Below are 27,270 nucleotides of genomic sequence, written 5' to 3'. Positions count from 1 at the left end.
AAATCAAAGAGGAGAGAGTCAATTTTGAATTTTACATTTCAATATTAAGGATCGTTCTGATTTCAGAGCACTTCTATTTCATCAATTGTGATTCACAACTTCCCATTTCGAGCGCAATGGTATGGTGTTTTACCCATTCCTCTTAAATTAAGTTTCTATTTTTTACTTTGAACACATGCTCTTGAGATAGTGCTGTTGAACAAAAACGGCTTGCTTTTTTGTAATCAAACGTTTTTACTTTTAATGTTCGCTTATGGCAAAAAGAAATACCCATGCCCAATTATTGCCTGATCTTCTACATGCTATTTTTCTATTAGTTTAGCGTTATTTTGTTTTCCTATCTATCGGCCAATGATGTTGAACAGTGATCAATTACGAAGATTAGCAGATTGAAAAGCATGTTTATATACACCGCGTGATGGTACGCTCGTTGTTTGATGTCATTCACCAAGTCGCCATTAGTGGTTGTAACAAACAAAGTTGTTCCTGTTTATATTATTATATTTATATGCTTTTCTTAATCTTTAATGAAGGCCCCAATTTTTTTAGTTGTTTCATGTGATTTACCTTTAACGTGCTGCATTGGGTTAAGTAGTAGTAAATCATGTTCAACTAAATCACCTCTATTCAATTGCAATGGAAGAGGTGAGTTCAGTGAATTTAAACATTTTTACTATTCCTAATTTCAATTTTCTGATTTATTTATGCTTAAGCTTAGGCTATAAACTTCTAGAATTTAGATAGTCTTCTCACGGGTTTTCGATTCTGCTGTTTATCAATGTTTGGGTAACATCGATCTCCGAATTTTCTTATTTTCTTCTCATTAGCTTCTTAAATCTTATTCTTTTTTATTATTATTTTTTTTTCCGGTTTTATGGTACTCTGATTTTCTAAGTAATATGGATAACGATAATGAAAAGTGTTGAACGGCCGTGAACACCAGCAATGGATCCCCGAGAATGAACAGCTAAATACCCGTATGATTAGGGATAGAAATCGCTATCACCAGCGTGTAAACCAAACGGCAGTACAACTCTACTACTCTGTAATGGCCTTTCTTATTAAAAAATTATTTAGTTTTACTTTTTTCTAACATGCATTTTATTTTTAAGGATTCATTATGCTTCCGATGTTGAATTTTATTTAAGCATAATGAAAATATTTTTAGGGTTAAAATTGAATTAGTGAAACAAGATAAAGACACTAATAAGAAGTCCATATTATATGTAGTCATGTCTCAAATAAATATTGAAATTTTCTAATGTTTCCCATCATTTTTAAACCTCATGCGCCAATACAACCATAACTTTCGTTATAATAGATATATACATTTAAAAAAAAAACTCTCATGCGATTGAACAACAATTCTACAAATCCTATCGGGGATCGTCTTTTACATATTCACGGCAAGCAAGGAATAGGAGTTCTCAAGATCTGATTATATTACATAATCTTACAACTAGAGGTACAAATTTATCATCAAAATTTTCTCTATTAATTATCTACATTATAATTTAATGCATGTTGGTCATTATAGTTTGCTAACACAAATCAATCTACGTTTTGTTATTTAGTTCACCACATTCAAAGCTCATATACATTGTCTACGCCAGATAGCATCAACACAAACTTCTAGGATTAGCAAAGGGTTTTATAGATGCGCGAGAGGATTCATTCTGGATCATAACTTCACCCCTTACATGATACCCACTCCGACTATTTGTCAATATTGTGGAGCAAAACGATTTATTCATGAAACCCCAGAAATTTGTTGTTCTAAAGGTAGAATAAATCTTCCAAGGCCAACAGCACCAGATGAACTAAAAGAGTTGTTTCTTGATCACGGTGAATGTGGACAACATTTTAGAGAAAACATACGTTCTTACAATCATATTTTTTCATTTACTTCGATGGGTGTTGACCTGGATAAAAAAATTGCAAGTGGTAGGGATGGTGTTTTTTCATATCGTGCACGAGGTTCTATTTATCATAAAATAGGGAGCCTCTTACCAACACCTGGTAGCAAACCTAGATTTTTGCAACTGTATATCTTTGACACTGATCATGAGATTGAAAATCGTCATGCTGAAAATGAAAATTTAAATATACACATTATTTCTAAGATAAAATCTATCTTGGATAATTGCAATAATCCATTTGTAGGTGTGTTTAGACAAATTGACAGAGGGACGACTTACAACAATGCACTAATCATTAAAGAGTTGAAAATTGATCGTAGGGAACACACCTTGCCAACAGAATCGCAAGTTGCTGCTGTCTTGATTGGTGATAATGATCCAGAACTATTGGAACCAAGAGATATAATAGTTCAAACACAAACAGGCCATATTCGTCCAATTCCAGACACCGCGGGATATTACGATCCATTGCAATATCCTCTTTTATTGCCATTCGGTGAATATGGGTGGGACCTGAGTGTACATCGTAGTAGTACGAGAAGAATTAGTTGTCGCGCTTACTATTCTTATATTCTTCAAGTAAATATAAATTTCTTCTTTGCTTTTTGCGATATTTTACTGTCTTCCCTTTTTAAAATCAAATTCATTTTTATAATTATAAATAATTCTTTCATTATATATTCCAGATTCGTCCTTGCGAGGTATCTTTGTTTCTTCTTGGTTGTCGCCTTCTTCAACAATTTGTTGTTGACATCCGTGTAAAAATAGAAACAATGGCACTCAGATATTATCGTGATAATCAGGCAAACATTAGAGCTGAATTGTATCAAGGTTTACAAGATGCTCTAAATTCTGGAGAAACCAATGCAGGTATGACACTTTTTGTACAGTTTTCATATTAATTTGTTTTGTTATGTTATAGTTACCTAATATATTTAATTGTGATAACTAGGCAATATTGGTAGAAGAACGATACTTCCATCCTCTTATACGGGTAGTCCACGTGATATGCATCACCGTTATCAAGATGCTATGGGATTAGTAAGGAGGTAACGGAAAACCTGATTTATTTATTATTTGTTACATGCAATCAATCTTGGTCCTCAATTATTAGAGAGATAGATTTTGGTCAGTATTACAAGAAGAGATAGACGATCAGATCACTAGACTATTTCATTCACTGTTAGAAGAATTAAAAGATGACCTATTTCAAGCATATATTATTAGGCGGGGTTATTGCACAAGTTCATGTTATAGAATTTCAAAAAAGAGGACTGCCCCATGCTCATATATTGCTCATCCTTGATGAAAATGACAAAATAAAAAATTCTCAAGATATAGATGAAATAGTATCTGCTGAAATTCCCCGATCCCGGATCGAGCCCCGATTTGTATAATGCAGTTGTAAAGCATATGATGCATAATGCATGTGGAATTAAAAATATGAATGCTGTTTGTATGAAAGATAGACGTTGTAAAAGTGGATTTCCAAAAGCATTTGCTTCCGTTACTTCACTAGGTACGAATTCATATGCTGCATATATGAGACGTGATAATGGGAGGCATGTCCCTAAAGGAAAACATACGCTAGATAATCGTTGGGTAATTCCATACAATCCTTATTTGCTTTTAAAATATGATTGTCATATAAATGTCGAGATTTGTTCCAAAGATAATAACCACATTAAATATTTATATAAGTATGTCTATAAAGGTCCGGATAGGGTGTTGTTTGGGGTTAGTACTAAGTCATGTGGAGGTCGGACGAGATATCCGAATTTGTTAATCGCGAGATGGATCGCCTATGAATCTTTTGGAGACTTTATAAGTTCCCTTTGAATGGAATATTTTACTTACATTTGTAGCTTTGCGCTTACATTTGCCTAATAGACAACAAGTTACTTACTATAGGCATGAGAAAGTTAAAGATATAGTAGATAACGAAAGCATAGATCCAAGACAATGCTTACGAGTTTTTAAAACTAATAGTATTTTTGAAGAAGCACGGAAATTTCTTTACTTGGAATTTCCGAATATTTTTTGGGATCTCAAAAGAAAAGAGTGGATACGACGCCAGCCTCAATCGACGTCGATAGGAAGAATGAATCTGATGTCTCCTACCGAGGGAGAACGCTATTATTTACGCCTATTATTGCTCCATGTCCGAGGTCCGACATCTTTTGATGATTTGTTAATAGTGAATGGCACACCGTGTTCTACTTTTAAAGAATCGCCAGAAAAAAAAGGGCTTGCTTGAAACCGAATGATAGCATTAAGAGTTGTCCGAGAGAGGCAACAACTACACATATGCCTTCCGCTTTGAGACAATTGTTTGCTACAATATTAGTCTATTGCCAGCCAAATGGTGTACGAGACTTATGGGATGAGTTTCATCCTTTTATGATAGAGGACTATGCCTCATCAAGCGATGGAAATGCTAATGTTGATAATTCGGTTAATCGCTTGCTTAAAGATCTTGATAATATTTTAGGCCAAGTTCGAGAGCGGTAAAGGTATTTTCGATTCACGATCTCCCCAAAATTACTATGAACAATAATCATGATAGTGGTTTATCACAATTAATAAATGAAGAGATATCTTTGGAAATCCTTAAGAAGATATCATGGCCATTCAAAACCTAAATGTTGAACAAAGATTGGCTTTTGATAGGATCATTCCATCTGTTAAAGAAAAAAGAAATTCTATTTTTTCATAGATGGACCAGAGGCACAGCAAAACTTTCTTATATCGATTCTTGCTTACTTAAGGAATGAAGGTCATATTGCAATTGCAAACTGCAACATCCTAATTGCGGCAATATCGTTACACGGGGGACGAACCGCACATTCTAGATTTGGCATTCCAATTAACATAGATGGTTCATCCAGGTTGTAGATTTAGCAAACAATCCGATGTTGCCAAGCTTTTGTGTCTTCATGGACATACTTATTTGGGATGAGGCAACTATGGCTCATCGACATGCCTTTGAGGTCAGTAGATACATCCTTAAAAGACTTTACTGACTCAGATCTTTTTTTTTTTGGTGGGAAAGTCTTAGTTCTTGGAGGTGATTTCCGTCAAACACTTCCGAGGTTCCTCGTTCTACTATAGCTCAAACTATTGATGCATCGTAATCAAGTCTTTGTTTTGGTCAAAAGTTGAAATTATTCATTTAAACCAAAATATGCGTGCTAGAAACGATCCAATGTTTGCTGAATTTCATTTAGCGTATTGGTAATGGTGAAGAACCTTATGTGATTGATGACATGATTAGATTGCCGGATGATATGATAATACAATGGACCCGTGAACAATCGATAGATGCATTAATAAATTTTGTTTATCCCTCTCTAAGTCTTAATGGATGTAATAGTGACTACGTTGTTAATGAGGCGTTATTAGCACCAAGAAATGATGTTGTAGATAAACTTAACAACAAAGTTATTAGACTTTTTCCGGGGAAGAAACAATATATTATTCATTTGATAAGCGTTCGATGATGTTAAGTAGCTTATATCAACAAGAATTCTTAAATTCTATTGCTCCTGGGGGATTGCCACCCCATGAATTAGTATTAAAAAAAGGTTGTCCCATCATGCTTCTTAGGAACATTAATCCAAGTATAGGATTTTGTAATGGTACTAGATTAATTTGTCTTCTGGGTTTTATGACAATTCTATATATCTTTGAAATTGCATCCGGACAATTTAGAGGTAAACGAGAGTTTATACCACGTATACCTCTCAAACCAAAGGAAAATGAACAGATGCCCTTCACTTTCACAAGAAAACAGTTTCCAGTTAAACTTAGCTTTGCTTATATGGGGGTTCTTTTTCATCTGTTACATCTTTTAATCTTTGTTGTAGACTTCACTTTTTAATGAAAATTCTGACTGTGGCCTATCTATTTTGTTAGTGTGGTATGTCTTTGTAATCTTGTTAAGTTATTTTTCGTCATGACTTTCACCTATGTTATGTTTTTCTTGTTAAACCATATTACTTTTAGTAAGGATCTGGTGGCCTTCATTGCCAAACAATTTTGATGTGGTCTCTGCCGCAAGTCTTGTTTAGTGATTTTCTTTCTTTCTTTTTCGATGTGGTATCTGTATGCCCCTGTATGCCTTGTTTAATTGATTTTCTTCATTACTTTTACGGTTTTACCTTTGGTAGATATGTTTTGCTAAGAGTCCGTGGATCGACAATTCATCAATGCTTCGATGTTTTCATTTTCTTATTATTGATTGAGGTATGTCCGGCTTTGTCAACCTTTCTATTGCCCCTACAATGCATGTTATATTCAGGCGTTGATGTTGGCTACTTGAATAGTCCTAGCTTAAGTCTGTGTCCATTTCATGAGTTCAACCTTAAAATTCCATCTTTTTATGCTTTCGCGGGGTGGGAATTTGGCCCTAACGACCCTAATCCGCCGACCGACCCGACCCTAAGCCCTATAAAGCCCTCCAACTAAAGCCCTCCACGAGTTTAGAGTAGGGCCGGCCCTAATGCCTTCTAGGGCAGGGATAGGGCTAAGATTCTAAAACATAGGCCCGACCCTAACCGGCCCTGTTTCATACTTTCACTATAAATACACATACCATAATTGTCCAACTCTTTGTTAAATATTTTCAATTAAAATAACATTGTCATTTGTGATTTATCACTTACACCCAAGGGTACTTCCAATAACTTGTTTTATATAACAAAAACTTGTCAACTTAGCAGCCATTGAAAAACAATGAACACTAGCCTAATAAAAAATAAGACTTTATTCCTTTGATCATCAAGTCAAAGTCCATAACTTATTATTCTCAATTTCTTTTCTCACTTATTTCTTATAAATTATATTTTTATTCACATCCAAGCCAAGTCTAAAACTAAAAGTTTCCTTCCACATCATTAAAGCAAAATACAGAGCAGACATTTGTAACATAGAAACCAAAAAACAACCTTTGTCAGAAAAATGACATTTGTAATCTCAAACCTTTCTCCATCACTTGTTCAAAAGCCAATATTTTCATTTTCATATACAAAGCTTGAATCACTTTTAAATTAGAAGAAAGGTAATATTATATTTGTTTGAATCTATTATAGAAATAATTTATGATATTACAAATAGTTTAACAACTTCCATGACCCTTAACCAAAACTATTATGTTTCTTCTTTATATCTATTACTTCTTCCTTTAAAATGATAATATAATTATTTGTCTATATATTTCAATGTTAAATGTAATTTTAGTGAGGTTTGAGTCTGAGGAAGAACAAATTCGAACTCTCGATGTACTTCAGTTCATTAGATTGTGGATGTGCATTTTAAATTTTTGACTTATACAGATTATTACTTAGATTGGTTGGACTTTGAGTTTGTAGATTATTATACATTTTTGTAATATAAATGAGTTTTAAAACTGATGTAGTAAAAAAAAAGAAAATATATAGGCCCGACCCTAAAGCCCGACCCTAAAGCCTTTAAAGAGGGCTAGGGTCAGGGTCAGGGCTTGAGGTTTAGACTTGTGACCCGGCCCGACCCGGCCCTAATTTCTGAAGAGCTTTAAATGTTTAGGGCCGGGCTAGCCCGACCCGGCCCATTGCCCACCCCTATCGCAGCTGGATGGAATGAGATTCTTCTGTTGTTTGGTAATTTATTTGGACTGAAAATGGGAAAGAGAAAATCATAATTACGAAAAAACCAAATATTAATGGGCTGGGTTTGCGAGTTGTTGTTAAGAGAAGAAGAATAGAAAAATCAGCAAAACAAGAAAAACCCTTTTCTTTTCCTCGTCCTCAAAAGCAAAGCCATGCAGCTCTCCACAGTGAAGCTCAATTCCAACGCCCCAATTTTTTCTACACCTCAAAAGAGGAGTACCAGCTTCTCGAATGCTGTTTTCCTGAAATGCTATAAATAGGAAGGGAGGTGTAGTAGCATCTTTATCAACTACCCCATCAATTGTTTCGGAGCAGCAGCCGCCGATAAAAGATTTGTTTCAAGAACGTGTGGGTCAGTTGAGTCAAGTATCCGGTGTGTTGGGTTGTCAATGGGGTGATGAAGGCAAAGGTAAACTTGTCGATATTTTGGCTGGTCATTTCGATGTTGTTGCTCGTTGTCAGGTACATCGTTATTTTATTTTTGTTCTAATTTATGTAATTTGTTTAGTTTTTTCTTTAACTGTATTATTTATATTAGTATTGTAATTTTAAATTTTGTATGTTAGCTAGTTGATTGGGAAAATATAGTCAAAGAATTCATGTTGTCTAAGGCAAGGCCCAAAATATCGATATCGATCAATATATCGGTGTACCCAAAAACCGATATATATCGGATATTTTGGATATATCCATTTTTTTGGTAACCAGTCCAAACTATTTAAAATATCGGATATATCGGATATATCGAAAATATAATATCGGAAATATCGGATATATATCGGAAATATATTGGAAATATCGGTTTTATATTTTAAAATGGTCAAAAAGTCAACCGATATATATCGATTATATCGGAAATATCGATTATATCGGCGATATAAAGTTTCATATCGGAAATTCCGATATATATCGGAAAAAAAGAGTTCTATATTCGGTGGATATATGTCGGAAATATTGATGTCGGTGTACCAAAATACCGATATATGTCGGCGATATATTGGATATATCGGCGATATTTTGGTCCATGGTCTAAGGTGGTTCATGACAATAATTATAGCTCAATGACTCTATATCGGGGCGAGAGTGTAACTAGTTGCAAATAAATTTGTAAAATGCGTAGTGGAGTAAAGGTAGGACCAATGTTCAAAATATCGATATCGATCAATATATCGGTGTACCCAAAAACCGATATATATTGGAAATATCGGATATATTGGATATATCCATTTTTTTTATGACCAGTCCAAACTATTTAAAATATCGGAAATATCGGATATATCAGAAATATAATATCGGAAATATCGGAAATATATCGGAAATATATTGGAAATATCGGATTTATATTAAAAAATGGTCAAAAAGTCAATCGATATATATCGTAAATATCGGATATATCGATTATATCGGCGATATAAACTTTTATATCGGAAATTACGATATATATCGGAAAAAAAGGATACTATATTCGGTGGATATATGTTGAAATATCGATATATATCGGTATACCAAAATATCGATATATATTGAACCTTGGGTATATCTAATGTGTATATATCGTTATATTGAAATTACAAGTATATTTTGAACCTAAGGACTACTAATGTACTAAGAACATGTTGGGTAAAGAAGAACTTTGTAGGACTACTAAAAAAATATATTAGTACTAAGAACATGTTGGGTAAGAAGAAAAAAGATATATATCTATATCGATATGGGTTGTATTCAAAAAATAAAAATAATATCTTTGTTATATTGAAATTATATAAGTAGTAAAAAATGAGCAAAAGTGATGAATTGAGTATATCGTATATTATATATCTTTTTATATCGTTTTATTTGTTAAAAATATAAATTTTCGTTTTCGGATTTTTCGAAGTCTTGCTGAAAAACGATGGATTTTGAATAGTCTATATGAATCGTATGCCTTTTTATTCGAATTATGATTCAGCTTTCCATCGTTTTACCAATCGGATTAAATTTCAATTTGACCACATTAGGCTAGAATGATATGTACGTGAACGCACAGATAGTAGTTGGATAAAGGGGGCCGAGGGAGTAGGTACATATATACATGTTCTGCTTGTTCTTTAGTACTAAATCTATGTTTTCAAAATTTCAGGGGGGAGCAAATGCTGGGCACACCATCTACAATGACGAGGGGAAGAAACTTGCTCTTCACCTTGTTCCCTCAGGAATCCTTAATGAGGAAACTCTATGTGTTATTGGTAATGGGGTTGTGGTGCATCTACCGGGATTATTTAAAGAAATTGATGGTCTCGAGTCTAATGGTGTTTCCTGTAAGGGAAGGATATTAGTATCTGATCGCGTTCATTTGTTGTTTGATTTTCATCAAGTTGTTGACGGGCTTAGAGAATCCGAGCTTGCTAAATCCTTTATCGGGACAACAAAAAGAGGGATAGGGCCTTGTTATTCGAGCAAGATGATACGGAATGGGATATGAGTAAGTGATCTGAGGCACATGGATACCTTCCCTCAGAAGCTTGATCTTTTGTTATCAGAAGCAGCTGCACAATTTAAAGGGTTTAATTACAGTCCTGACATGCTTAGGGAGGAAGTTGATCGCTACAAGAGATTTGCCGAGCGGTTGGAGCCCTTCATTGCTGATACTGTTCATGTTGTGAATGATTTCATCGGACAGAAAAAGAAGATATTGGTTGAAGGTGGTCAGGCAACTATGCTAGATATTGATTTTGGCACTTACCCTTTTGTCACTTCATCTACCCCCTCAGCTGGTGGCATCTGCACTGGACTTGGCATTGCTCCAAGAGTTCTGGGTGATCTAATCGGAGTAGTAAGTATACTTGAATTCCATTTCCCTGGTGATCTAATCCTGACAGCTTCTTTTCCTACTGCTCGGACTTGTCATTGTTTCATTGAAAAATTGAAAAAAGGGCATTCCTTTGACAATGAAATGAGCAAGGGAGAAAGAAATGCAAGAACCGGCCCTCAAAGGTATTTAATGTGTGTGTTCGGCGTAACAGAGGAACTGCAACAGACGTAAAGACGCGAGTAAAGACGATTGCTGCAATTTTTTTTTAAAAAAACATCTCCAACGATCTATAATGTCCAATGCATAACTAGATACTCAAATTTTATAGAATACTCTGAATGCACACAAAGCAGGAATGTAGAGGACCCTGACCAATCAAAATTACAGTTATAGGTCAGTTTCCTAGCTACTACTAAATCACAAGGGTAGCAAGTAGGAATGTATATCACTTGCCTTGGTATTTTCATTATCTTCTTTGACATAGAGGCAAACACTTCTTGTCTATTAGTTAATTCCCACCTTGCAATCGTCTTTTCGTCCCTTCCCACAGAGTTTCCTCTCATCCTAATAAGATCAAGTAATCGATCATCACCTCTTTTGAACTATGTACACAATGATGATAGAGAAGCAACAAATTCAATGTATAATAGGTTATTCGCAAAACCGAAAAATATAAGTAATGAAGTAGATTCATAGAATATCAAATGTCCGGCCAGCATGGAAAAATCAACAACAATTAGGGAAAAAAAGTATAACTTGCATTTAGTTCATCTATGGGTTTCCAACATTTTATGCAATCGTTAGGAATGCTTACACAAAGGATGTCATCCATGACCTTGGTGAAATGTATTAGAAGAAAGATATATACACAGAAAGTCAAAAACAGATACGCACCTTTTTTAGATACCACCTCGTGTTGAATAAATTTGTCTGATCAAACAAGAACAAAACAAAGGAAGACATTTATGGTTTTAAACTTTGTCTTCCTACATCGTACTGCTTGATTCTTAAATCAAAGTTCAAATTTTCCTAGGTTACATTGACACGGCACGCGTGTCGGTGTCCGTATTTAAAATATATATATATCGGGCTCGCTACTATATATATATATATACTATTCCAGAATTTAAATACTTTTTTGACAAGACTAGAGACATCTAATTGAGCTGATTTTTTGTGGAGATACTATCCATAGTGGGTAAGTCATCTCTACCAAAAATCAGCCCTTAGTTCAATATGAAAATCTGCTTTTGGAATGCGTATGTCAATTTAGTATGTCGACGTAGCGAGCCCGTATATGTATATATATATATATATATATATATATATATATATATATATAAATATATATATATATATATATATATATATATATATATATATATATATATATATATACATAGTCATCATGATACTAAATTGACATACTAAATTGACATACTAAATTGACATACGCATTCCAAAAGCAGATTTAAGTCATAAACAGTACTGTTGTACGACGGTGGGCTGTTGAAAATATAATCCTACATCAAGTGTCTAAAGCCTAGTCAATCAATATATAAATCCTGAGGCTACTCCACTTATCACAAATTTGTTTTAAATTAGTTGTCCATGTTCAATATGGTATCAGAATGGTCTATTTCTCGATCTGGCCCAAAGGTTGGGCCTATGTTACTCCACGTCTCCTGTTTTAAAATTGTCCACATGTTAAGACCAAGATTACGCCATACGTAAGCGGGCGTGTTAAGATTATAATCCAATCCATTAATCCTATCGAGTGTCTCAAGCCTGGCCAATTAATAATATATAAACATTGGGGCCGCTCCACTTATCACAAATTGGTTTTAAGTTGGATGCCTAGCTATCTTTAATATAGCCCGTTGGATAGATATAAAGATTTAAATGACATGTCTTTAGACATTTAGAATTCGAGTTTGGTGTTTAATTTGAGAAAGTTATTCTTGTAATTTCATCTCTAAAGTGTAGTTTTTTTTTGTTGCTCTAATCTCTAAAGTGTGGTAGTGAGCCACATCTCACTTGGATGCATTGGGGAGTCTAATTAAATTTAGGTTTTGAATTTTTAGGAGGATGAGCTCGACATCATAGAGATCGTCATACCAAAAATTCATCTAGCTCACAGTTTTCAACAATTTTAAATCTTTTGCACACATTACATTTAGAGCATCACCAATGAGATTGTGTAAAACACTTTCAGTGTAAGTTTACACAATTCCCACTAAAAAACATCTGCCAATGGGATTGTGAAATGATTTTTGACTTAAAAATGTTTAAATGATTGGTTAAAAATGAAAATATAGTTTTACACATTTTTTAACCCAATTAGTTCTAATTACCGACTACTTCAAAAAATGGAACTCCACAAGTTTTGCATTCTCTTTATCTAAACCAATAGAAAGCCAACACCATTTGTTTTGGCAATTTTGTAAAAAGATTCCATTAGTTCACTCTTGAATGTGTATTTTTACCCATTAGATTTACTGTGTAAATCTATATTAAAAATACATGTGACTCCTATGTAGCTGTGTAAATTTGCACAACCTATTGGTAATGCTCTTATTACAAAAACTCTAAAGTCTATTTTGGCGACCTTATAATTTTCGTTATCATGCTGATTTTATTCCCCATATGAAAGCAGAAAAAACTGGCCGGATTGGTAATGGTCTCCGCAACATAAGATTAGGGTGTGCATAAAACCATTCAAACCGTCCAAACCACGTGAGTTGGGTCAAATATCTCTCTTGACTTGGTTTGGTTCGGTTTAAAAAAGTAGAAATAGACCGGTTTACGGTTTGGATCGGTTTACAGTTTGGCAAAAATAGGCCGGTTTGGTTGTGGTTCGGTTAACCATTGGATGCTTTTTTGGCTTCTTGTTGACCGTATACTTTCCTAATCTTGAATTTTAAGGGGGGATTCAAACATATAGCCTTATGGACTTGATTGATTGGAATTTTTTTCTTAAAAAGAAGACAAGCCTCTTTTCAAGAAAATAAATCCGATGGCATTTTTTAAAATGGAATGTCATTTTGTTTGATACTTTGATTGCACACGAGAAATCTAAAATTTTATAATTTTAATGGGAAAATATTTATTTATATTTTTTGAGGCTTTACATTTGAAAAACCACATGATCGAGGAAATATCTTTTTTTTTTTTTTGTGAATTAAAGGTTTTCAGATTTTGTAGGAGACAGGAGGGGTATAAGGAAGAGAGTAAAATAATTTCGTCGGAAAGCTTTTTCTGTCTAATGTTACCGTGTAAGTCGATTAATAGCAGTTTGTGAGGAGAACTGTCACATCCCGAAATTTCTAAACAATTAAAAAAAATGAATATTTGAAATATAAATATCTCAAACATCAGTTGGTTCAATTGTCTAAAAACCCAGACTATGACGGGGTGGATACAACATATGTCAAAACCTAAAACCCACATCATAAAAGAATCTTAACAACAAAAATAATCTAAAAAATTCTTTTATTTCTTTATAAAAAGTCTATCTTCCGTCCAAATAAACATCAAACCACTCTAAGAATAATGTGTCTTCAACATCGTATTTTTTGTCATATGAAAAGAAAACTATGTTATTACATACTTCCAAAAGAAACAGACCTAACAAAACTAACGGATCGCTCTCCAGCATCTAATCCCATCACACCACGCGGTTCCATCAGATTCCACCTCGTGTTCCCAAGAACACACCCACGCTACAAAACAAAGCAAACATGGGTCACAAAAATGGAATTTGCTGGTATGAGTAGACTAACCACAAATAAACATTTTCATACTTTAATTATCCAAACAATCACTTTATATTTTCCCATAACTTAATCATTCTCAGCTTGGAAGACAGGTAGTTCCGTCATTTCAACCGGCATATTGTCTTCTCAAGCAAAACTTCCATTATATTAACTCATTCAAATAACTCGTTTTAATATCTAAATCATTTAATTAAAACTTACCGATATCCACTGCTATATAAGGGTAGGACCGCGTCCCTGCACAAAATGTTATTAAGTCCTACCCTCCTGCAAAAGAAAGTTAGAACTTCTATATAATCTTTGTAGATATTATATTAGGCATTCAAAAGTAAACCCAAACACACTCGCACAATCAACTTAATTTCTCTTATTAATTAATCAATTACGTTGCTATAAAGAAGGTTCTACAGGACAAGAGATACAAGAACAGAGAACTCCAAATTATGCGTTTACTTGAGCATCCTAATATTGTTCAACTAAAGCATTTTTTCTTTTCAACTACCGACAAGGAAGAGGTGTACTTGAACCTTGTATTAGAATATGTCTCTGAGACTGTTTACCGGGTCGAGAAGCATTATAGCAGGATGAGTCAATATATGTCAAGTCTTAATTATATTATGTGTTTGGGGTATATGTGGTTGTATTTATGCAGGTGATTTAAGGGGAAAAAAAATATAAATATTATGATGGAAACCAAAAACAAATATTATTCTTTTTAAATAAATATTATTTTGTGACGCCTGACAGGCGTCATTAAACATTTCTTAAAAAAAGACAAATTTATAATTACTGACGGTATATATAGGCCGATAAATATATCTAAAAACAAGACAAATTTATAATTACTGACGGTATAGAGGCGTTAGTTTGTTTTGGCGCCAAGTTATAGCGCCAGTTTTTGGGGGGATTTGGAAGTTCAATAGTGACGACAATACACCAATTTAGTGACGGCGTGAAGGCGTCAGTAATACAATTTTAGTGATGGCGTAGAGGCGTTAGTAATGCACATTTAGTGACGGCTGTAGAGGCGTCAGTAAATATTTCAATTGTGACGGCATATTGGCGTCACAAATATTTCTGACACCAACACAGACGCCTAAATTCCAACGCCTCCTAGGCGTCACAAAAAATAATTCTGACGCCTCCTAGCCGTCACAAAAGTGCTGTTCTGGTGTAGTGTACTTTTCTTATACACATATTTCACAACCTATGTACCTTAGGTCATTCCTGCCACATTCAAGGAATACCCAACCCTACATTCCCGTACACTCAAGGAATACAACTAACCCGTAAGGCGAATACCTTAGTTCCTCTCTAGGGTAGTCCAAACAATCTGATCATTCATGGCAGATTCAATGAATACCCGGGTCATTCATGACACATTCAATGAATACCCATATATAACGCTAACGGGCCATTTATGGCACATTCAATAAATGCCCACCTAACCTATGACATCAACAAGAAAAACTCAATTCAAAAAAACTTGAGGCGGAGAGTTCTAAAAGAGTGCGGTAAACTTTGCTTACGCATTATTGAAATTTATTGTATATATTATTTCAGAGAACGAAGGAATATCTTGATTCAAGTAATTTTGGTTTACGCGTTATTAATTTCATGGAGGTATAAGTGTCATAACGTTGTGTATCGTAAAAGACTGAAAAATCACAAAGTAGTAAATACACGTACACAAGTATATTTAGAAAGGTCTTAGCCTAAGTCAAACATGCTAATTGTCCTAGACTTATCCTAATAGACCGAATCATAATTTTAGGAAAAAGTCAAATTTTCGGGTCAACTGGTCAAAGTCAACCCTGATCAAAGTCAAAGTCAAAGTCCACTCGTCAACAGTCAAAGTCAGAGTCCACTCTGGTCAACATTCACTATTGGTCAACCTAGCCTAAACTCCAAAAACCCAAAAGCCCAAAGCCAAAAGCCCATAGTCTAAAAATTTAAAAAAAACAAACAAAAACATATAGCCACCACGATTTGGCCCCAAGCCCAAATCGTGGGTCACCGCTCATCTCCTTCCTCATGAAATCCCCACCAGCCTCCATCCACTTTATACAAGCCACCACCGGCCACCTATAACCAAAATAAAACCCACGGTTTGACTCTTGGAGAAAAACCCCATGTATCTATACCAACAATTCGCGATTCCTTTATACTGTAAAAATCCAAATTTGATGCCATTAACAACCTTTGGAGCTTCGACAGCTCCTCTACCCACTACTTAAATCAACTCTCCAACAATCCACCTCAACCCAACAACAATCGCAAACAAAAGCCATACCAAACAATCATTCAAACAAAAACATGACGATTTGGTTACGGTTTGAACGCCATTAATGGTCGCTCAAACCTTCACATCACTCCTACTATAATCCCACCACCACCAATAACTTCAATCGCCATAAACAATTCAAAGATAAAGCATTCCTCAAACATCAATGAAAACAGTTCATGGTTAAACAAAAAAATATCATGGTTACACTCACAACAAGTTTTGATAAAAGAAATAATGAAATACTTTCGATTCCATTCATGGTTAAACAAAAGATAACGCCTTTAACCGGCCCATCGATATCGGGCGACGAGGTTACAAGATATCGGGCTTCAAGTTATAAGTCTAGTTTTTCTTTGTTAGGCCATTTAGTTCAAAACGATACATGCCACATGCCTATACAACCAAATTTCCAACAGTCGACAGGCTACATGCGTCTACATGCTACAGTCGACAAAAAAAACAATGATCCAACAGTAAACCAATGTTTTAAAGATTTTCAAAGTGAAATCTTTTATATCGTTGAATGTGAAAGTATCTACTCACCTGTAGCGCTCTCCGATTATCAGCCAGCTACCAGAAAAACCTTTCCTTTTCTTCTTTCAGTAAAACTCCCCCTTTTTTTTTTTTCTAAAACTCTCGCTGGGTATTTTTTTTTTGTTTTGCCCCAACCCTATTCTGTTTTCTTTCTGTTAAAAACAAAACCCCCGAAATAGGGAAGAAGGTTTATCTCATAAACCCACGTCTCCTATTTCCACTAACACTTATCATATTCTATTTTATCTATTGTCTATTATCTATTATTATTATTAATATTATTATTATTATAGGAAAAGCAAAATAAAAGACGGGGTGTTATAATATACACACCTTAAAAAGGATCTCGTCCCCAGATTCAAGGTAGAGTGTAGATTAACCAAACAAACAAGACGATCGTCAACCAATAAAAATGAGACATAATGCGTATATCGCAAGATACACACCTTAAAAAGGAATAAACATAATTAGTTTTCTTCAATTGCCAACACTTAATTAAAATCATTCTTTCACAGCTTCAACAGATTCATATCATCAACGACTTATACTATGTCCACTATCACATAGGATCAAACACCTACAATGTGATGCATGCATACTGGCTCCCACACCAACGATATGCAAGTATACACTGGTTCACACACCAACGATGCATACTAACTCTCTACCATCACATAGGATCAAACACCAACAATGTGTGGTATGTACACTGGATCACACTCCAACGGGGTACATGTATACACTGGATCAAACTCCAACGATGCATACAGAGAGATGTTATGTATATTGGATCACACACCAACGATATACATAACTTGGACAATAAAAAAAAACTTTCAAATTCAACCTTTATCAAAAGGGTTTTCCTTATTCCTTGGGTAAATCCAAATTACTCAAATATGGAAATTTTAAAATAACAATTTCTTCTTTAGCCAATACTTACTTAAAATAGAAAACTCCGTTAGGAAAACAACACTATAACATGCTGAACAATTTCAATTATAAATTTCATAAGAAACTAACCATTAAAACAACCAGCATTTTATTTTCATAATCATACGATAATTTCTTGCATGCTAAAAACCAATAAAGGAACTAGTAAACAACAAATCCAAACATACCTAACATTAACCAGTGCTGTTCTTAGCATAGTGTCCCAGCTGTCCACATTTATAACACTTGCCTACTAGTTCATTTGGTTTAGGACATCTTCGAATAGTATGCCCAACTTCCCCGCAGTTCAAACAATTACCATCAAATCTCTTTAGCGAAGCACTTGCGTCCTTATCCACATGCTTACTTGTTTGCCTATTATATATGGGTGATCTTCGACTTTTTTTCTACGCCCCTTGACGTGGCTGACTAGAAATAAGGTGTAAGCTGGCTTGTTTTGGGGCATTCTCTTTAATCTTATCATCTTTGGGTTTATTATCCAATTGTTCATATCTTAATGCCAAATCTAACACACGATCGAAAGTTTCTGAATCAAAGGGTATCAAATAACTTCGATAGATATGGCTCTAGTCCACGGATGAACTTCGGTTCTTCTTTACTTAGGTATCCACTAGATAAGGAGCATACCTCGATAGTTCATTGAACTTAGTCAATGCATCTGCAAATGCTTTTTCCCCTCCTTGGGTACGGATGAAAGAATTCCTCGCTTAATTGCTCCTTAACAAAGATTAGGAACAAACCTTCCCAAATCTTACTTGGAAATCCTCCCAAGTCATAGTTCCCACATCCACATTATCCTTAATAGACCTCCACCAAAATAAAGCTGACCCCTCCAACTGGTGAGAAGCCAACTCTTGCTTCTGCACCTCAGTGAGTTGCATCTTAGCAAACACGGACTCACACATAGCAACCCATTTCTCAGCATCAATGGCCCCTTTTTCTCCCTTGAACTTCTGGCCTCCTAAAGTAGCAAAATCCTTGTTTCTCCTAGCAAAAGGATCTCCTAGATTAGCATGTTGACCCCTCCTCAATAGTTTGCACCAACCGAAGTTAATATTGCTCCCAAATCGCCAGATATGGTATTACTTCCAAGCATTACCGAACGCCATTGTCCTCTCCGGCCATCACCTTAAAACAAAACGGACTTCTATTAGTACTCCAAACATCTTAAACTCAAACACACCCAATCACCACATTCTCGAGGATCACATAGACCTTCCAAATCTAGGGCTAACCTAGGCTCGATACCAAAATGTCACATCCTCGAATTTCTAAACAATTAAAGAAAATGAATATTTGAAATATAAATATCTCAAACATCACTTGGTTCAATTGTCTAAAACCCAAAGCTATGACGGGTGGATACAACATATGTCAAAACCTAAAACCCACATCATAAAAGAATCTTAACAACAAAAATAATCTAAAAATTCTCTTTATTTCTTTATAAAAAGTCTATCTTCCGTCCCAAATAAACATCAAACCACTCTAAGAATAATGTGTCTTCAACATCGTATTTTCAGGTCATATGAAAAGAAAACTATGTTATTACATACTTCCAAAAAGAAACAGACCTAACAAAACTAACGGACGCTCCAGGGCACGCGAATCCCAATCACACGCCATGGTTCCATCGCTTTCCACCACTTGTTCTTAAGAACACACCCACGTTGCCAAAACAAAGCAAACATGGGTCAGCAAAAATGGAATTTGCTGGTATGAGTAGACTAACCACAGATAAACATTTTCATACTTTAATTATCCAAACGATCACTTTATATTTTTCCATAACTTAATCATTCTCAGCTTGGAAGACAGGTAGTTCCGTCATTTCAACCGGCATATTGTCTTCTCAAGCAAAACTTCCATTATATTAACTCATTCAAATAACTTGTTTTAATATCTAAATCATTTAATTAAAACTTACCGATATCCACTGCTATATAAGGGTAGGACCGCGTCCCTGCACAAAATGTTATTAAGTCCTACCCTCCTGCAAAAGAAAGTTAGAACTTCTATATAACCTTTGTAGATATTATATTAGGCATTCAAAAGTAAACCCAAACACACTCGCACAATCAACTTAATTTCTCTTATTAATTAATCAATTACTTTTCTTATACACATATTTCACAACCTATGTACCTTAGGTCATTCCTGCCACATTCAAGGAATACCCAACCCTACATTCCCGTACACTCAAGGAATACAACTAACCCGCAAGGCGAATACCTTAGTTCCTCTCTAGGGTAGTCCAAACAATCTGATCATTCATGGCAGATTCAATGAATACCCGGGTCATTCATGGCACATTCAATGAATACCCATATATAACGCTAACGGGCCATTTATGGCACATTCAATAAATGCCCACCTAACCTATGACATCAACAGTAAAAAAACTCAATTCAAAAACTTGAGGCGTGGAGAGTTCTAAAAGAGTGCGGTAAACTTTGCTTACGCATTATTGAAATTTATTGTATATATTATTTCAGAGAACGAAGGAATATCTTGATTCAAGTAATTTTGGTTTACGCGTTATTAATTTCATGGAGGTATAAGTGTCATAACGTTGTGTATCGTAAAAGACTGAAAAATCACAAAGTAGTAAATACACGTACACAAGTATATTTAGAAAGGTCTTAGCCTAAGTCAAACATGCTAATTGTCCTAGACTTATCCTAATAGACCGAATCATAATTTTAGGAAAAAGTCAAATTTTCGGGTCAACTGGTCAAAGTCAACCCTGATCAAAGTCAAAGTCAAAGTCCACTCGTCAATCAACAAAAAAGTCGAGTCCACTCTGGTCAACATTCACTATTGGTCAACCTAGCCTAAACTCCAAAAACCCAAAAGCCCAAAGCCAAAAGCCCATAGTCTAAAATTTAAAAAAAACAAACAAAAACATATAGCCCACCACGATTTGGCCCAAGCCCAAATCGTGGGTCACTGTTCATCTCCTTCCTCATGAAATCCCCACCAGCGCCTCCACTGCCTATACAGCCACCACCGGCCACCTATAACCAAAATAAAACCCACGGTTTGACTCTTGGAGAAAAACCCCATGTATCTATACCAACAATTCGCGATTCCTTTATACTGTAAAAATCCAAATTCGATGCCATTAACAACCTTTGGAGCTTCGACAGCTCCTCTACCCACTACGAAATCAACTCTCCAACAATCCACCTCAACCCAACAACAATCGCACAACAAAAGCCATACCAAACAATCATTCAAACAAAAACATGACGATTTGGTTCTGGTTTGAACGCCATTAATGGCTGTTCAAACCTTCACATCACTCCTACTATAATCCCACCACCACCAATAACTTCAATCGTCATAAACAATTCAAAGATAAAGCATTCCTCAAACATCAATGAAAACAGTTCATGGTTAAACAAAAAAAACAGTCATGGTTACACTCACAACAAGTTTTGATAAAAAGAAATAATGAAATACTCGATTCCATTCATGGTTAAACAAAAGATAACGTCTTTAACCGTCCATCGATATCAAAGCACGGTTACAATATATCGGTTCTCAGTTATAAGTCTAGTTTTTTCTTTGTTAGGCCATTTAGTTCAAAACGATACATGCCACATGCCTATACAACCAAATTTCCAACAATGACAGCTACTACATGCGCCTACATGCTACAACAAAAAAAAACAATGATCCAACAAGAAAACCAATGTTTTAAAGATTTCAAAGTGAAATCTTTTATATCGTTGAATGTGAAAGTATCTACTCACCCTCAGAATAATCTCGATTATCAGCCGCCTACCGTAAAAACCTTTCCTTTTTCTTCTTTCAAGAAAACTCCCCTTTTTTTTTTCTAAAACTCTCCATTTGGGTATTTTTTTTTTTGTTTGCCCAACCCTAACCCTATTCTTTCTGTTAAAAACAAAACCCCCGAAATAGGGAAGAAGGTTTATCTCATAAACCCACGTCTCCTATTTCCACTAACACTTATCATATTCTATTTTATCTATTGTCTATTATCTATTATTATTATTAATATTATTATTATTATAGGAAAAGCAAAATAAAAGACGGGGTGTTATAATATACACACCTTAAAAGGATCTCGTCCCGAGATTCAAGGTAGAGTGTAGATTAACCAAACAAACAGTACGTCAACCAATAAAAATGAGACATACGTGTATACGCCAGTATACACACCTTAAAAGGAATAAACATAATTAGTTTTCTTCAATTGCCAACACTTAATTAAAATCATTCTTTCACAGTTCAACAGATTCATATCATCAACGACTTATACTATGTCCACTATCACATAGGATCAAACACCTACAATGTGATGCATGCATACTGGCTCCCACACCAACGATATGCAAGTATACACTGGTTCACACACCAACGATGCATACTAACTCTCTACCATCACATAGGATCAAACACCAACAATGTGTGGTATGTACACTGGATCACACTCCAACGGGGTACATGTATACACTGGATCAAACTCCAACGATGCATACAGAGAGATGTTATGTATATTGGATCACACACCAACGATATACATAACTTGGACAATAAAAAAAAACTTTCAAATTCAACCTTTATCAAAAGGGTTTTCTTATTTCCTTGGGTAAATCCAAATTACTCAAATATGGAAATTTTAAAATAACAATTTCTTCTTTAGCCAATACTTACTTAAAATAGAAAACTCCGTTAGGAAAACAACACTATAACATGCTGAACAATTTCAATTATAAATTTCATAAGAAACTAACCATTAAAACAACCAAAGATTTTATTTTCATAATCATCACGATAATTTCTTGCATGCTAAAACCAATAAAGGAACTAGTAAACAACAAATCCAAACATACCTAACATTAACCAAAGTGCAGCTTCTTAGCATAGTGTCCCAAATTTGTCCACATTTATAACACTTGCCTACTAGTTCATTTGGTTTAGGACATCTTCGATAGTATGCCCAACTTCCCCGAGCTTCAAACAATTACCATCAAATCTCTTTTTAGCGAAGCACTTAAGGCCCTTATCCACATGCTTACTTGTTTGCCTATTATATGGGTGATGTCGACTTTTTTCTCTCCGCCTTGACGTGGTGACTAGAAATAAGGTGTAAGTCGGCTTGTTTTGGGGCATTCTCTTTAATCTTATCATCTTTGGGTTTATTATCCAATTGTTCATATCTTAATGCCAAATCTAACACACGATCGAAAGTTTACAATCAAAGGGTATCAAATAACTTTCGATAGATATGGCTCTAGTCCACGGATGAACTTCTCGTTCTTCTTTTTACTTAGGTATCCACTAGATAAGGAGCATACCTCGATAGTTCATTGAACTTAGTCAATGCATCTCTCGTAATGCTTTTCCCTCCTTGGGTACAGATGAAAGAATTCCTCAGTTAATTGCTCCTTAACAGCATTAGGAACAAACCTTCCCTCAAATCTTACTTGGAAATCCTCCCAAGTCATAGTTCCCACATCCACATTATCCTTAATAGACCTCCACCAAAATAAAGCTGACCCCTCCAACTGGTGAGAAGCCAACTCTTGCTTCTGCACCTCAGTGAGTTGCATCTTAGCAAACACGGACTCACACATAGCAACCCATTTCTCAGCATCAATGGCCCCTTTTTCTCCCTTGAACTTCTGGCCTCCTAAAGTAGCAAAATCCTTGTTTCTCCTAGCAAAAGGATCTCCTAGATTAGCATGTTGACCCCTCTGAATAGTTTGCACCAACTGAGTTAATATTGCTCCCAAATCAGCAGATATGGTATTACTTCCAGTACCAGTAACGTCATTGTCCTCTCCAGCCATCACCTTAAAACAAAACGGACTTCTATTAGTACTCCAAACATCTTAAACTCAAACACACCCAATCACCACATTCTGAGGATCACATAGACCTTCCAAATCTAGGGCTAACCTAGGCTCGATATACCAAAATGTCACATCCCGAAATTTCTAAACAATTAAAGAAAATGAATATTTGAAATATAAATATCTCAAACATCACTTGGTTCAATTGTCTAAAACCCCAAAGCTATGGCGGGTGGATACAACATATGTCAAAACCTAAAACCCACATCATAAAAAAGAATCTTAACAACAAAAATAATCTAAAAATTCTCTTTATTTCTTTATAAAAAAGTCTATCTTCCTCATCCAAATAAACATCAAACCACTCTAAGAATAATGTGTCTTCAACATCGTATTTTCAGGTCATATGAAAAGAAAACTATGTTATTACATACTTCCAAAAGAAACGCAGACCTAACAAAACTAACGGATCGCCTCCGTGCACGAATCCCAATCACACGCATGGTCCATCGCCTTCCACCTGTGTTCCCGAGAACACACCCACGCTAAGCAAAACAAAGCAAACATGGGTCGCCCAAAAAATGGAATTTGTTGGTATGAGTAGACTAACCACAGATAAACATTTTCATACTTTAATTATCCAAACGATCACTTTATATTTTTCCATAACTTAATCATTCTCAGCTTGGAAGACAGGTAGTTCCGTCATTTCAACCGGCATATTGTCTTCTCAAGCAAAACTTCCATTATATTAACTCATTCAAATAACTTGTTTTAATATCTAAATCATTTAATTAAAACTTACCGATATCCACTGCTATATAAGGGTAGGATCAAGGTCCCTCAAGAAAAAATGTTATTAAGTCCTACCCTCCCAAAAAAAAGTTAGAACTTCTATATAACCTTTGTAGATATTATATTAGGCATTCAAAAGTAAACCCAAACACACTCGCGCCTGATCAACTTAATTTCTCTTATTAATTAATCAATTACTTTTCTTATACACATATTTCACAACCTATGTACCTTAGGTCATTCCTGCCACATTCAAGGAATACCCAACCCTACATTCCCGTACACTCAAGGAATACAACTAACCCGCAAGGCGAATACCTTAGTTCCTCTCTAGGGTAGTCCAAACAATCTGATCATTCATGGCAGATTCAATGAATACCCGGGTCATTCATGGCACATTCAATGAATACCCATATATAACGCTAACGGGCCATTTATGGCACATTCAATAAATGCCCACCTAACCTATGACATCAACAGTAAAAAAACTCAATTCAAAAACTTGAAGTGGAGAGTTCTAAAAGAGTCGCGGTAAACTTTGCTTACGATTATTGAAATTTATTGTATATATTATTTCAGAGAACGAAGGAATATCTTGATTCAAGTAATTTTGGTTTACGCGTTATTAATTTCATGGAGGTATAAGTGTCATAACGTTGTGTATCGTAAAAGACTGAAAAATCACAAAGTAGTAAATACACGTACACAAGTATATTTAGAAAGGTCTTAGCCTAAGTCAAACATGCTAATTGTCCTAGACTTATCCTAATAGACCAATCATAATTTTAGGAAAAGTCAAATTTTCGGGTCAATCGGTCAAAGTCAACCCCTCGATCAAAGTCAAAGTCAAAGTCCACTCTGGTCAACAGTCAAAGTCAGAGTCCACTCTGGTCAACATTCACTATTGGTCAACCTAGCCTAAACTCCAAAAACCCAAAAGCCCAAAGCCAAAAGCCCATAGTCTAAAATTTAAAAAAAACAAACAAAAACATATAGCCCACCACGATTTGGCCCAAGCCCAAATCGTGGGTCACTGTTCATCTCCTTCCTCATGAAATCCCCACCAGCGCCTCCACTGCCTATACAGCCACCACCGGCCACCTATAACCAAAATAAAACCCACGGTTTGACTCTTGGAGAAAACCCCATGTATCTATACCAACAATTAGCGATTCCTTTATAATCAGAAAAATCCAAATTCGATGCCATTAACAACCTTTGGAGCTTCGACAGCTCCTCTACCCACTACGAAATCAACTCTCCAACAATCCACCTCAACCCAACAACAATCGCACAACAAAAGCCATACCAAACAATCATTCAAACAAAAACATGATTTATTTGGTTACGGTTTGAACGCCATTAATGGCTGTTCAAACCTTCACATCACTCCTACTATAATCCCACCACCACCAATAACTTCAATCGTCATAAACAATTCAAAGATAAAGCATTCCTCAAACATCAATGAAAACAGTTCATGGTTAAACAAAAAAAACAGTCATGGTTACACTCACAACAAGTTTTGATAAAAAGAAATAATGAAATACTCGATTCCATTCATGGTTAAACAAAAGATAACGTCTTTAACCGTCCATCGATATCAGGCGACGAAGTTACAGTATATCAGTTCTGTGTTATAAGTCTAGTTTTTCTTTGTTAGGCCATTTAGTTCAAAACGATACATGCCACATGCCTATACAACCAAATTTCCAACAGTCGACAGGCTACATGCGTCTACATGCTACAGTCGACAAAAAAAACAATGATCCAACAGTAAACCAATGTTTTAAAGATTTTCAAAGTGAAATCTTTTATATCGTTGAATGTGAAAGTATCTACACCACACCAGGCGCTCTCCGATTATCAGCCAGCTACCAGAAAAACCTTTCCTTTTCTTCTTTCAGTAAAACTCCCCCTTTTTTTTTTTTCTAAAACTCTCGCTGGGTATTTTTTTTTTTGTTTTGCCCCAACCCTATTCTGTTTTCTTTCTGTTAAAAACAAAACCCCCGAAATAGGGAAGAAGGTTTATCTCATAAACCCACGTCTCCTATTTCCACTAACACTTATCATATTCTATTTTATCTATTGTCTATTATCTATTATTATTATTAATATTATTATTATTATAGGAAAAGCAAAATAAAAGACGGGGTGTTATAATATACACACCTTAAAAGGATCTCGTCCCGAGATTCAAGGTAGAGTGTAGATTAACCAAACAAACAGTACGTCAACCAATAAAAATGAGACATAATGTATACGCCCGATACACACCTTAAAAGGAATAAACATAATTAGTTTTCTTCAATTGCCAACACTTAATTAAAATCATTCTTTCACAGTTCAACAGATTCATATCATCAACGACTTATACTATGTCCACTATCACATAGGATCAAACACCTACAATGTGATGCATGCATACTGGCTCCCACACCAACGATATGCAAGTATACACTGGTTCACACACCAACGATGCATACTAACTCTCTACCATCACATAGGATCAAACACCAACAATGTGTGGTATGTACACTGGATCACACTCCAACGGGGTACATGTATACACTGGATCAAACTCCAACGATGCATACAGAGAGATGTTATGTATATTGGATCACACACCAACGATATACATAACTTGGACAATAAAAAAAAACTTTCAAATTCAACCTTTATCAAAAGGGTTTTCCTTATTCCTTGGGTAAATCCAAATTACTCAAATATGGAAATTTTAAAAT

General features: G+C 35.2%; 1 protein-coding gene and 1 pseudogene across 2 annotated transcripts in view; both read left to right on the top strand.

The window, feature by feature from the left end:
• Positions 1-27,270, top strand: part of LOC147495442 (E3 ubiquitin-protein ligase At4g11680-like) — an 87,794-nt gene that overhangs the window by 34,842 nt on the left and 25,682 nt on the right. The gene's annotated exons all lie outside the window — the stretch shown is intronic.
• On the top strand, positions 1,911-10,846 carry LOC147495443 (uncharacterized; annotated as a pseudogene). The gene is made up of 6 exons (XR_015198234.1): positions 1,911-2,498; positions 2,606-2,789; positions 2,872-2,968; positions 6,074-6,164; positions 7,811-8,026; positions 9,684-10,846. The product of XR_015198234.1 is annotated as an uncharacterized LOC147495443 (transcript).

The sequence above is a fragment of the Coptis chinensis genome, chromosome 6 (genome assembly GCF_015680905.1).
Source record: "Coptis chinensis isolate HL-2020 chromosome 6, ASM1568090v1, whole genome shotgun sequence".
Lineage (NCBI taxonomy): Eukaryota > Viridiplantae > Streptophyta > Magnoliopsida > Ranunculales > Ranunculaceae > Coptis > Coptis chinensis.
The sequence above is the reverse complement of the archived record's forward strand: the minus strand, read 5'-3'. Positions and strand labels throughout refer to the sequence as shown.